Raw genomic sequence first — 14,855 nt, forward strand, 5'->3', positions numbered from 1 at the left:
AATGCACACTTCATCCCTGCCCCTCTCCCTTCTCAGCTATCTACATTTCAGCCCTGTTCAAGGATATTTGATTGGTAGAGCCCAAATCACCTAGGAGACATAGTTGCAAGGGAGTATGGAAACTAGGTTTTAGCTTGCGTACAGGAAGGTACACTAGAAAGTTGGAATAGACACACATTCTGCATCTGCCATCCCATAGATACCTCATTTAATATTTGCAGAAAATCTAGAGAGTGACAGGAGAGGTGTTAGCCTCATTCAGCACATGAATAAAGAGGGGAGTAATGAGGCTAGAAGAGAATGGCAGGGAGACAGAAAGACCCGGACTGTTGCTTTGAGCAAATGATATTCGTGTTGGGGGTTGAAGAGTGTTAGGGGTTAAACTAGATGAAGGGCTGAGCAGGAACAATATTCTAGGCAGGAGGAATGCGTGCGCGTAAAGGTGCTGAGACTGGAGGGAACATGATACAATCATGGAACTGAAAGACAAAGGGGGCGTGACTGTAGAGGGGGCAAAGTGGCTGCAAAATGAGGCTAGAGAAGCACCAGAGAGAGACAGGCAAGCACCAGAGAGAGAAAGGCAAGCCCCATTAAGAATTTGGTCTTTTTCCTAGAGCAATGGGAAGGCATTCAAAGGTTTATAGTTGGGAAAGGTGTGCGTGGGACTTGATCATGTTTGCACTATAGGGTCACTGGCTGTTCTGTGTCTCCTGACTCCATTCATGTACTCACCATAGTCCACAATTTGACATCAAATGGTCACTCTCCTGTATTACTGAAGTGGTTTCATTTTTGCATCATTCCCACTTCTTTACTCCAAGCAACAGGAGGAAAAAACAACAGCAAGAGGAGGTCTACAAATCTGGGAAGGTATAAATAGGAGTTTTTGCATTTGTATAAATAAAAGCCTCTGAAGGAAACCATTAATTTCCTCTGTAGCTGCTTTGGAATGTTAGTGAGGGCATTTGGTGTGAACTGTTTGAAAATGCTTCTACGTATTGTTCTCTGGGTGGAGATCAACGAGGTATGGAAATGAATCAGCAAGCAAGGCCTCTGATGGTGCTTCTGGTCCTGCAAAAATTGACTGGTTGCTGGGCTGCCTCAGCTCCCCACCGTGAGGGACAGGTACTGTTTCAGCTTGGTGGAGTGGCTTCTCTCCTCTTGCCAGTCAGCAACCCAGGGGCTTGGGAACATATGGTTGAGGCCTGTTTCAAAGAGATCAAAAATCAAAAAATTTAAAAACCTCTCAGATGTACAACTGTACTCCAAAAAGGCTGCACCTTTTTAAAGGAACCTGCCCCTGAGAGTCTCAGGACTCAGCTTCCTCCTGAAGCTAGCCAACTCTGCTAGCACCTTCTTCACCAAGTATGAACACAGTGTATGAACACGGTATCTGGCACAGTTTCACCTAGCTGGAGACCTAAGCTCTGAGTGCTAGCTTCCTAACCAGGCTGTGAGCGCTTTGAAGGAAGGGCTCACTCCATTTATATCTTCATATTCATTAAACACCTAGGTCAGTGGATTCATAGTCTGAGCTCAGAATATTCACTAAACCCGAGACTGTTGGCTTTCTGTGGTCATGGTTGCCATTGGGTGGGGCGTCCATGGACCCCAGGCTAAGCACTTTGCTTAGGCTAAGTTCCCAACAGTGCTGCTCAGCAGTGGACCTCTTTCCGATTCTCTCGAGCCTATACACTGAGGGGTTGTCCACACTGCCCCTGAGAGCAGTGGGCAGGCACAGGAAGTGTGCTTTGTGAGGTCACCCGTGGGGACAGTGAGTGGAAGCAGCTGCAGTCCTCATGGGCCACCAGCCTCCTGCTTCCTGCAAAGGCGCCCAGAGCTGGAGCTGGTCTGCGCATGCACTTGGAGGCACGGTATGAACAACCGCAGAAATGCCGGCCAACTACGCCAGTTCCCAGAGCCCAGCGTTCTCCCCGCTCCTCTTTCATTGGTTTCCCAGGAAAGCTGCTGAGGGCGGGAGCCCCAGATGCACAGTTTGGCTTATAAGCGGGCTGCCTTTCACAGCCACCACTACCCACCCGGGGAGAGCACTGGATTGTGGCAAACGGGAGCTCTTTGTGTGAGCAACCAAGGTGTGTTGGGTTTGGTGCTCCAAGGCAAACTTCTATGCTCAATTGAAACAGCCCCTGGTCATCTCTGCTTCTCCATCTATAGCCACCCCGTGAGAATAAAAACTCCAGAGAGTCCTTTCTATTTATATTTAGGGAATTCTAAAAGAAATGTACAAGAAGCCAAAGGATTATCCGTGTTTGTCCTTAGAAAAAGAGATAACAATGAAATTTTTAAAACCCTAAAAGATTAATGAAATAAAACATTACAGATAAATACAGCAGTCAAATTCAAAGAAACAGAGAATAGTGGTTACCAGGGGCTGGGGGAGAGGGGAATGGGGAGCTATTATTTAATGAATATGAACTTTGAGTTTGGGAAGATGAAAAATTTCTGAAGAGGGATAGTGGCGATGTTTGCACAGCAGTGTGAATGGACTTAATGTTGCTGAACTATACACTTAAAAACGGTTAAAATAGTAAATTGTATGTTGTGTATATTTTGCCATAATAAAACATTTTTCAGAAACCATTATGAACAGAACATTGTCTCAATGAGGAGACACTAAGCTTGTTGACTTTTATCTTGGGTGCTCTCTGTGTACGTGTATTTATATTAAAAGTAACCAGCTTCCTGAAAACACAAAACCCATTCCTGGCCAACAGGCTCTTTTCCTATGCTTTTGTGCATTCTGAAGCTGTCTCCATAATGTGTTGGTCAGGAAGTGGGTGACTCATGGGGCCTTTATGACAGACCCTTGAGTCACACACACACACACACACACACACACACACACACACACACACGTGAGTCACCCCCACAGGCTTCTAGGACAGGCAGCGATTTAGATGCCAGAGTGATGTGCCTGGGGCATGGCGGGAGGCAGCCTGGGGCCCATTGCCAGGCACATTCCTGGGGAGCCTCTCCCATGGTTTAGTAATAAATGGAAGCTGTGGCCACAGCCCCCAACTCCAGGCCCAGCAATAGCTGTTTCTCTGGCTTTTAAGGACAACCCAAATGGTGGCAGGAGGGGAGAGCAGTTGGTATTGGAAACGCCCAGTGGCCCCTGGGCTGCTGTGAGTGGCACCTGTTTTGGCGATGTGAGTGGTGCTGGGTGTAGGCCTCTGAATCTGCTGGTGCGTGGTGGCAAGAGCAGGTCAATCACAGGGTGATCTTACATCTTCCCGGGGGTCGTGAATCAGGTTGGGAGCCACTCAGTTATATGAACAAATGGAGGACTGATCTAGACCTTAGGAGACCTGGTTTAGACTTTGATCTGCCACTAGCTTGTTTTGTTACCATGGTAAATCACATAAACTCTCTGGCCTTGGGTTCCTTGTCTTTAAAGTGAGGGAGTTGGGCTAGATCAGGATTGGCTGGCACACAGCTCCTGTGCCACCCGTCCCTCCAGTTCCTGAGGCAACAATGTTCACTGCCCTCTGAGCCCACATGGCAGCTCCTGGTCCTTCTTAGATGGCCTTCTCTTTCTATTCTCAGTTAATTGGAGTTAGCATCTGAAATGACACCTGTTTGCTATCCTAAAAGCTGATATGTTGGTTCTCAACTTTGCCTATAAATTAGAATCACTGAAGAGCTCTTAGCAAATACAGGTGTCTGAATCCTACCCATATGGATTCTGATTTAATTATTCTGAGATGAGACCCAGGCATTGATAAATTTTAAAAGCTCTCTAGGTGATTCCAGTGTGTAGCCAGGAATGAGGGCCACTGGACGAGATGACCACTACAGGGCCTAACGACTTTGTGATCAGCTGTTCTCATGAAGATGACAGGAATGATTGGGCTGGTTGAGCCGAGCTCTGTTGGCAAGAACATTAGGGGATCGGGAGACCTGGTTCTCATTTCTAGTTTGCATTCCTAATTTGCTTGTGATTTTGGGTGAGTTATTTATTCTTTTTAGCTTTAGTTCCCACATGTATAAACTGGGAGTAATAATCTCTTGAGCTTCCTACCTCACCATATTCTTAAGAGGAAGAAAGAAATGTTAATAGATGTATAAGAGAAAACTGCTACAGAAAGTGCTATGTAAATTATTCCATTTTTATAACCCACATACCCCAAAATACTCTTCTAAAATTTGAAATAAAAAATTTTGAATCCATCCCTTGTGGGGAATTATGAAGATTCAGTGAGGTGGCATATACAACAGTCCCTAGCCTGGTAGGTGTGCAAGCAATGCTTGTTTTAATGAACATTTTGATGGAGGTCACTGAAACACCAAATCACAGAGTTCTGTGTGCCTTCAAAGGAAGAGGAAGCTCATTTTTGTGGCTGTTTTGTTAGAACTGGTCCTTTATTTGAGTTTTCTAAAGTAAAAATTATGCATGTAATGCCTGAAATATTCTCAGTATGAAATATTCAGGCTGGGCACAGTGGCTCATGCCTGTAGTCCCAGCACTTTGGGAGGCTGAGGCAGGCAGATCTCCTGAGCTCAGGAGTTCAAGACCAGCCTGGGCAACATGGCCAAACCCTGTTTCTACAAAAAATTAGCTGGATGTGATGGTGCACACCTGTAGTCCCAGCTACTCAGGAGGCTGAGGTGGAAAGATTTCTTGAGCTGCCTGGGAGGTGGATATTGCAGTGAGCCACGATTGCACCACTGTACTGCAGCCTGGGCAACAGAATGAGACCCTGTCTCAAAAAAAAAAAAAAAAAATCAAATGATAAATAAAAAGAACAAAATTTAAAGCCCTCTTAACCTCGTCCACCCCGCCCCTTCCCTCTCCGGAAACAATCACTGATGGTGATTGAATTGTATCTGTTCAAGCTCTATATATTTACAATACACACACACCCCCATATTAAATTTTTTTTTAGAAATGGGATCATATATGTTATTCTGCAATTTGCTTAACAATATGTTTTAGGGATCTTTCCATGATCTCTGGCAAGGTACTTAACCCTTCACATGCCTTAATTTCCTCGTCTGTAAATGGGGATAATAATATAAGATCATTATAAAGATTGTATTAGTTAATATTTGCAAAGTGCTTAAAATAGTGACTGCCACTATTCCATGGTTAAGCTCTCAATAACTCTTATAGAAATTTTCTTCCCCTAAATAAATGTCTACTAGATAACAATTTAAAAATAAAAATTTCTGTATTTTCATTTGTGCTGGACTTAGATCTGATTGCAAAAAATACCGTCAAATCGAAATTTGGTAAAGAGGTTGTTTTGGAAGTAGGTAGATAGGTTACTGACCTTTCATATTTCACATAATGAATGATGGACCCAAGAGCATCCTTAGAGACCTTCATTCAACTTCTGTAGCTCGGTTTCTCTGCTGAAAAGTGAGGTATGATATTATCCACTAGGCAAGAGGTGCCAGGGAGAACTGGACTCAAAGTGGTGACCAGCTCACGGTGGGCAGCTGATGATGCCACAAAGCACTGGCCTGCACAGCTGAGGAGCATTAGGTCGTGACCTTGTTTCCAACCTCTCTCCGGGTTTTCTGAAGGAAGGTACAAAAGAGGTGAAAGTGTTGGCATTTTGCCTCTAAGAAGAATTTTGATTAAGGATAAACATATTCCAAGATGCTGTGAAGTTGAAGTCACATGAATGCTAAGTGATTTCTTGGCATCAGAAATCAATCTCTTTCATGTCAGTCCTAAAAAAATAAACACTTTTACCTTCTTTGGTACCAGGAATAGCCAGAGAGGCTTCAGCTATTACAGCAAAAGCTTTTAAAATAATTACTTCTAGAATACGATAATATTAATGATTAGCTTTGTGTGAAAATTGAAGAGATAAGTAGTTAAATACTAGGAATAATAAATCTTGCAAGTGTCATTGTGTAATAAGTTTGCCCTTTAAAAGTATCACTTTTCAATGATTTTGTTCATAGTGAATCGTTCAGAAAAAATTAAATTCTTCACTGAATCCTTTTTCTATGATTAAGGTGACTTCTTAAAGTGGTCTTTGATTTTCATACATTAGAGTCAGATTCCTTCAAAACAAGATTTTTTTTTAAATGGTAATTGCACTCTCATTTATGTCAGTCCTAAAATAATGCTTAAATCGTGTCTTTCTATGTTCTGGCCACTGTGCATGCACAATCTTATTAATTCTGCAAATAGCCCTATGGAGTGAGTATCACTATTACCACCCCATACTAGAGACGGAGAAACTGAGGCTTTAAAGAGGTTAAGAAAGCCAGATCTGCCTATTTGGGAACAAAAATTTCTAACTGGTGTTCCATACGCCAGAGAATTATGTCAATGAGATAAATTACTGCAAGGGTCTGGTTTTGCCACACGTCAGATTAACCCCCTGAATCATCAGTTATGTATAGTAAAAAGTGTATGTGTGTAAAAAAGTGAAGGATAAATGGGGTGGGAGGAATGGAAATCTGGTAGACCTTATAAAATACAACTGTACTGGAAAAGCTGCCTCTCCAAGTGACTTGCTTTTCCAGGGGCACAGATTAGCTCAGAGAGGGTGGAGGCAGCTAGCAGCTTCTCTCGGCAGACAAACAGGGCTGGCTGTGGGGTGGCCCCATGGGAAGAGCAAATCCCTGTCTGCTGGGAATATTGGTTTTGTAATTAAATTAAGGGTAAGGGAAACTATACTGAAAATTCTGCTTGGTGGCTCAGAATTTGAACTTCACTGCTTCTGTTCGTTGTTGCTGCAGCTAGTATAATAAAAAATCAGAATTTTTCTTTTCTTTTTTTTTTTTTTTTTTGAGACTGGAGTCTCGCTCTGTCGCCCAGGCTGTAGTGCAGTGGCGCGATCTTGGCTCACTGCAAGCTCTGCCTCCTGGGTTCACGCCATTCTCCTGCCTCAGCCTCCCGAGTAGCAGGGACTACAGGCACCTGCTACCATGCCCGGCTAATTTCTTTTTGTATTTTTAGTGGAGACGGGGTTTCACCGTGTTAGCCAGGATGGTCTCGATCTCCTGACCTCGTGATCCGCCAGCCTTGGCCTCCCAAAGTGTCTCTTTTCTTTTTAAGGACAGTTACTAGGTAGAGATTCAAAAAAGTCCATATAAGCTGGGCACGGTGGCTTATGCCTGTGGTCCCAGCACTTTGAGAGGCCAAGGCGGGTGGATCACTTGAGGTCAGGAGTTTGAGACCAGCCTGGCCAACATGGTGAAACCCTGTCACTACTAAAAATACAAAAATTAGCCGGGCGTGATGGTATGCACCTGCAATCCCAGCTACTCGGGAGGCTGAGGCAAGAGAATCACTTGAACCCAGGAGGTGGAGGTTGCAGTGAGCCGAGATCACGCCACTGCACTCCAGCCTGGGTGACAGAGAGAGACTCCATCTTAAAAAAAAAAAAAAAAAAAAACTAAAGAAGTCCACATTTGCTTTAACTCTGTCCCCCACCTTCCACATTTATACACAAGAGTTAGTTGTAGACATGCTAAAACTTTACCCCTTCAGCATATATCTCCTAAAAGCAAGTCATTTTCCTGTCATCTCTTACAATATAACATTGATGATTGATAGAATGTTATTATCCAATATATGGCACGCATTGAAATTTCCCAATTGTCCCAATAATGTGTTTTATAGAATTTTAAAACAATTTCTGATCCAGGATCCAATCAAGGGTCATGTATTGCGGTTATTTTTAGGTCTCTTTAGCTTCCTTTAATCTGGAACATTTCTTGACATTCTTTTTCGTTCTTGATGTCACTGATGTTTTTGAAGTGTCCAAGTGAGTTGCTTTATAGCATGTCTCTCAATTTGGATTCAACAGACTGTTTTCTTTTTTTGAGACGGAGTCTTGCTCTGTTGCCCAGGCTGGAGTGCAGTGGCGCAATCTCCACTCACTGCAAGCTCCGCCCCCTAGGTTCATGCCATTCTCCTGCCTCAGCCTCCCGAGTAGCTGGGACTACAGGTGCCCACCAACATGCCCGGCTAATTTTTTTGTATTTTTAGTAGAGACGGGGTTTCACCGTGTTAGCCAGGATGGTCTTGATCTCCTGACCTCATGATCTGCCCTCCTCGGCCTCCCAAAGTGCTGGGATTACAGGCGTGAGCCACCGCACCCAGCCTCAACAGACTGTTTTCTAATTTTAAATTCATGAGACTCAGCTGAGACAGTCAAGTGACCTAGCTGGCATTTTTTATATATGTGTTATTTACATGCAAATATAAATGTAGAATGATATACTATAAAATTCATGTAAGTACATGATAAGAACATTTAAATGATTTTAAAAAGTACAAAGTAACAAGAGAAGTTCCTTTGTCAATGGTGACAACATTAACAGGTTTTTGTGTTCTATCCTGAAGCACATTTATGTATATACCAGTCATATCCACCTCCATGTTTAACAAAAGGAGCCGGGCAATGAAAGGCACAGACGCTGTGGTCCAGTAAGGGGCAATTCCCAGGGCGGAATGAACCTTGCAGTTTTCCCTGGCTTGAGGAACATCGCATGTGACTGCTTTCCCTCCCCGTTGTGAGAAGCCTTCGTGGGCTTGTATTGAGACAGCAGCCTTTTGCTGACTAATATCAACCAAGGGCAATATACATGATATTACCTAATCAAATATAACACTTGTGGGGTTGATTGGAGAAAACTGGTGGTGAAATAACTCTGAGAAGCATTTAATGAAGCACAAGATTATAAGCTGAACTCAGGAATGGCAGCCTTTGCTAAAAGTAAGGGTTAGGATGGTTTCCTTTTTTTTAATTTTTTTTTTCCAAAAAAACCTCAGGCTCTCTTTAAAAATATGATAAAATTCATGACATAAAATTTACCATCAGAGACATTTAGTACATTCTCAATGGTGTGCAACCATCAGTGTGATCTAGTTCCAAAATATTTTCATCACCCCAAAAGGAAACCTTGTATCTGTTAGCAGTCACTCTGATTTCTGTCTCCCGTCCATCCTTGTGAACCAGGAATCTGCTTCTATCTCTATGGATTTGCCAATTTGGCACGTCACAGAATCATACAATATGTGACCTTCTGTGACTTGAAAACACATAATGTTTTCAAGCTTCATCTATGTTGTTACATGTATCGGCACTTCATTCCTTTTCCTGGCTGAATAATGTGGCTAAATGTGGCATGGATAACCACCTTGTAAAAGCCATTCATCAGTCGATGGCCTATTTCTAAATATTGCTGTAAACCTTGGATTGAAGGGAGCCTCCTGCGTGGGAGTTTTAAAATCACAAAATCATGAACTGTCAACAATCTCCTTAGGTCAGCAATTAAGTATGCCAAAAAATAAACTGTTTAAAAATCATCAGGTCCCTGCTACTAACAGCCGATAGTGCTCTGAAAGGTAAAAGGCAGAACGACTTGTCCAGAATGTAGAGGCTTTAGGATCTGTGACAATAGTGATCTGTCTTCTTACACCACTAATCTCCTCTGCAGCCCTTCTTGGGTGATAGGCCCTGAGACATCCAATCTGCTGAAATAATCCCTTGAGTCTTGAGTCTGATGGAGCAGAATGGTCGCTCCTCACAGGGCAGCTTAGGGAAGCGGCAGCCACAGGCACCTCAGGTGATTCTGGTTCCCTCGTTACTGCAGAGATGTGCTTCCCTTTTCTGTGTATCATTAGAAAAAAACCCAGAAAACATCCTCCTCTTTGAACAAAATATTTAAGAATTTCTCTTGTGAATAAGATATTGCTGGCTGCTTACTTCAACCTAGATCTTTACTGTGGTTGTGTGTGTCTAGAACCATCTAGACAGGGATTAGCAAGAAACTCTTTAAGAATTCATGTGCTGGCTAATGATGGAAAATCCCAGGATTTAAAAGGAGCAGGGGGAAAACCGCCTGACTTGCTTTCCAGACAGATGCAAAATCTTCACCTTCCCTAAAATTAAAGTCTTGAGTCCCATGGTGGGGCAGGGAGTGAAGGAAGGCCAAGCCCTAAGAGCAGGAAGATATGTCAAATTGCTGAGACCTTGGTGGCCCTGAGCATTGTTTAAGAGAAGAAACCTGACAAAGAATGATTGATTGCCCCCTCTTCCTCCCCAGCTTGTCTCAGCTTTTCCATACTTAGCATTTTAAAGACTTGAACAAGAAAGGAGAGCCTGCAGGGAGCCGAAATCAGTGTAGCTGGCCTTTCATATCCTCGGGTTCTGCATCCCTGGATTCAACCAACTGAGGATTGAAAATATTTAAAAAAGAGAATTGTGTCTATACTGAACATGTACAGACTTTTTTCCTTGTCATTATTTCCCAAACAATATACTACAACTATTTACAGAGCATTGACATTGTAATAGGTATTATAAGTAATCTAGAGATGATTTAAAGTATATGAGAGGATGTATATAGGTTATATGCAAATACTACACCATTTTATAGAGGGAATTTGAGCATCCTTGAATTTTGGTGTCTGAGGTTGCGGGTCCAGAAAACAATCAGACAGTGAGGGAGGACTGTCTAGGCAACAAGAAAAAGGGCATCCTGAAAGGGGGCCTAAGGCCTGCTTTCTGTACTTCTGGTGGTGTAAATCTGATGCTCTGGAGGGATTGTTTTTTGTTTCCCCAGCCAACTGTGCCCTCCTCACCCATGTCCATTTCTCTCTCTTGTCATTTATCCACCCCTTCTTTTCTTTTCAAGTCCTTCTCAAAATCCTGACAGTTACATCCCTCCTTGGCTAAGATATTCACTAGCAGGTGGGGCTTTCTTCCTTCTCCGTGGACCACAGCTGCCCATGATCATTACATCAAGTTCTGTATCCATTGTCTTTCCGAGGCCTTTAGGTCAAGGCCAGCTAGTGCAGAAGGAGGAAAATACTTTCTGGTTACCTGTCTTTAGCTTTAAAGATTCTGGAATATTAAAAACAATCAGCACAGGCTTTTCTACAGCATGTTTTTGAGACCCACTTGAGAATTTGGGTGGGGTTCGAAGAAACCAAATGTCTGGCCTATCCCAGGGGATATTAGTCACCCAAATGATGTTTCAGGATATAAAAACATATTAGACAAGTTCATACATGGGAGTAAGTGTCAGACTGGCCACTCCTTGTTGAAGCTTGAGGTTTTGAAATTCTGATTTACTTTCTCAAAGAGTGTGTTTGTTTGTTTGTTTTAAAACTAAAAAGGCCAATGGAGAAGAATTCTGGGAACTTTTTAAATGTAATTTTTTTACTAAGGTGTAATAACAATTGAGAAAAAGGGAAGGGGAGTGCAAGAAAAAGGTAGGCATGACAAATATAGGTATAGACCCCAAACATCATCTCTGCATTAACTTGTGCACCATCTGCAGTTGGATGGCTGGGTTGGAGTCTGGTCTTTGTATGTCAGGAGAGACTGAGAAAAATTTTAGAGAAAGACAAGCCTGGAGCCAAAGGGGCCATGGGACTTTGGTATATACAAAAGGGGTTGCATTAGTATAATCTCAAGTTCTGAAAAGTTGGGTCTCTTCAGAGAGTAAATTGCTGGACTTATTAAAGGCTATGAAGCAAATCAGTTACCCCAAAGGCCCTGGAAAAGTTAACAGGCTCTTAGTCACCAAATTCCAGAAGACTCAAGCAAGAAAGTCCTTGAGTCCTAATGGGACTAGATTCAGCCAATTAGAAAAAAAGTTTCTGTGTATAGAGACTGCTCAAATGTAAACAAAAAGATCCCAAATAATTGTGCAGGTTGGACAAGGAGACATTCTAAAAGAAAGTGGCTTTTATTTAAAAAAAAAAAAAAAGAATAAAGCTTATATTCTCCCAAGTCAGCATTGACAGATGATTCCAGCAGCTAATGTTCCCATTCCTCTGGAGTTGTACCATCCATTATGGAAGCCATTAGCCACATGTAGTTGCTGAGCACTCCAAATTGATGTGCATTGTGAATATAATATATACACTGGATTTCAAAGACTTACCATGAAAAAAAGAACGTAAAATGTCTCATCAATAATTTTTTCATGTGGATTTGTTAAAGTAACATTTTAGAAATATTGGATTAAAACTATACTAAGATTAATTTCACCCCTTAAGTTATTTTAACATGGCTACCAGAAAATGTAAAACTTACTTATGTGGCTTATGTTATATTCTTATTGAACAGCATTGCTTTAGAGTCCTTTGTTAATAATCACTGATAGTCGTGCTTAAGGGGAATGCTTCTCCTTTGTTAACATCAACACAAGCATGTGTAGTATGGGCCTACAGCATGTCAAGAATGCCTGAAAGTTGATTTACTGAAGGTCAGGGTCATGCCACTAGGGCAGAAACACAGAGGGTCTTGTTGATGAAAGCGATGGATTTTAACCTTTCTGGTTAAAATCTGCTTTAATTATAACCCAGCTCCCCTCACTTGCAGCGTTCTAGTAATAGTAGGTATCTAATAGTAGCATTGGGTTCTATCATTTACAGCACCTAGAGCAGTGTCCATAGTAGACACTTTATAAGCACTCACTATTACACTTTTCTCAGTAAAAATGAAACTCTATATAAATGGGTTTCCCTGACACTAATAGAATTCTCCATGAGTGTTTTTGCCCCAGTTTTTAAATGTAGGGAACAATGGCCCCTACTTTGCCTATCTATAAGCTGTCAGGGCCTGCTATTAACTGGGTCTGGTACTTGAACCAATGCTGGAATGCAGATGCTTTTTCTAGGGAGTAAGATTTGGACACAGTCTGTGGTTCTCCATGCCACTCACTGGGTGGCTGGGATGGATCTTATTTCTGGGGCACCTACTTAAGCATTTGATGTAGTCTCCTTGTCTTATTTCCCTCATGCCCTCTCTGAGACCCTTGTCCTTTTTTGCTCTGGACATCTTGGGTCATGGTGTTCGTCATGCTTTGGATCCTCCTTTAGCTGAAATGCCACCCCACCAATCACATGGCCCCTGCTCAATAAATGTGGCCATATCCAATGGCAATTAATTTAAAATAATACAGGAATTTGGTTTTTAGCCAGCTATTAGCAACTAGGTACTGTGGATCTAACCGTTCAGCTCCTGTTAAGATCATCCAGATCAGTGGCTCTGAATGAGAGAGAAACTTTGTAATGACCTGGGTGCATCTTCAAAGGACACATTCCTGGGACCCATTCTTAGAAATCCTGATTTCATGGGTCTGGGCTGCTACCTTGGGATCTGTACTTTTAAAAAGATCCCAAAGGCCGGGTGTGGTGCCTCATACATATAATCCCAGCACTTTGGGAGGCCAAGGTGGGAGGACTACTTGAGCCCAGGAGTTCAAGACCAGCCTGGGCAACATGATGAAACCCTGTCTCTGCTAAAAATACAAAAAATTAGCTGGGTTTGGTATTGCATGCGTGTAGTCCCAGCTACTCAGGAGGCTGAGGTAGGAGGATCATTTGAGCCTGGGAGGCAAAGGTTGCAGTGAGCTGAGATGGCATCACTGCATACCAGCATGGGTGACAGATGAGACCATGTCTCAACAACAACAACAAAAATCTCCCAATATGACTCAGGTGAATGCACTTGATTAAGAATTACAAGTGAGATAACAATGGGAATACATATTTTCTATCATTTTGGGTGTTAAATAATTTTTGGTGTGAAGATTAGATGGCTAATATTTTAGTTCAAACTTCATAGCATAACCATTTGTAGATTTTATAAATTAGCATACTCTCTGGCACATAGCAAGCAATAACTAAAAGATTGCTGAATTGATGACTGTCTTAGTCCATTTGCACTGCTGTAACAAAATGCCTGAGACTGGGCAATTTATAAAGAACAGAAATTTATTTCTCACATTTGTGGAGACTGGGAAGTCCAAGATCAGAACAGCAGTGAATTTGGTGTCTGGTGAGAATCTTCTTACTGAGTCCTCACGTGGTAGAAGAGTGGAAGAGCAAAAAGTGGCCTAAGCTAGTTCCATTCAACCCTTTATAAGGCACTAATCCATTCATGAGCCCTCACTGAAGCGGCATCATTGTCTGGGGTAAATACCTGGAGTTCATCGTCTCGTGCAGAGAAGGTTAACAACATGGACATACACACATGGAGTGAGTTAAAGAGTAGAAAGTTTAATAGGCAGAAGAAAGGAGAGAGGAGACTAGCTCTCTTTCTTGTGAAAGAGCCGTCTGATAGGGAAAAGTGGCAGACTGCAGCAGATTTTATAGGCAAGGTTGAGATGCAGTGTCTGATTTACGTAGGGCCCACAGATTGGTTCAACCCGGTGTCACGTTTATTTATTTATTATTATTTTTTAAAATTATACTTTAAGTTCTAGGGTACATATGCACAATGTACAGGTTTGTTACATAGGTATACGTGTGCCATGTTGGTTTGCTGCATCCATCAACTCATCATTTACATTAGGTATTTCTCCTAATGCTCTCCCTCCTGCAACCCCCTATCCCCCAACAGGCCCTGGTGTGTGATGTTCCCCACCCTGTGTCCAAGTGTTCTCGTTGTTCAATTCCCACTTATGAGTGAGAACATGTGGTGTTTGATTTTCTGTTCTTGTGATAGTTTATGGAGAATGATGGTTTCCATCTGCATCCATGTCCCTACAAAGGACATGAACTCATCCTTTTTTATGGCTGCATAGTATTCCGTGGTGTATATGTGCCACATTTTCTTAATCCAGTCTATCATTGATGGACATTTGGGTTGGTTCCAAGTCTTTGCTATTGTGAATAGTGCCGCAGTAAACATATGTGTGCATGTGTCTTTATAGCAGCATGATTTATAATCCTTTGGGTATATACCCAGTAATGGGATTGCTGGGTCAGATGGTATTTCTAGTTCTAGATCCCTGAGGAATCACCACACTGTCTTCCACAATGGTTGAAATAATTTACACTCCCACCAACAGTGTAAAAGTGTTCCTATTTCTCCACATCCTCTCCAGCACCTGTTGTTTCC

At 42.3% G+C, this 14,855-nt stretch overlaps 1 long non-coding RNA gene across 1 annotated transcript in view; it reads left to right on the top strand.

Moving 5' to 3' along the window:
* Nucleotides 1–1,755: 1,755 nt before the first annotated feature.
* Nucleotides 1,756–14,855, top strand: part of LOC134759550 (uncharacterized) — a 47,189-nt gene continuing 34,089 nt past the window's right edge. Inside the window, exon 1 of the long non-coding RNA XR_010135883.1 lies at nucleotides 1,756–2,093. This is a non-coding gene — a long non-coding RNA (uncharacterized LOC134759550). The remainder of the gene's footprint in view (nucleotides 2,094–14,855) is intronic.

This window comes from Pongo abelii, chromosome 11 (assembly GCF_028885655.2).
Source record: "Pongo abelii isolate AG06213 chromosome 11, NHGRI_mPonAbe1-v2.0_pri, whole genome shotgun sequence".
Lineage (NCBI taxonomy): Eukaryota > Metazoa > Chordata > Mammalia > Primates > Hominidae > Pongo > Pongo abelii.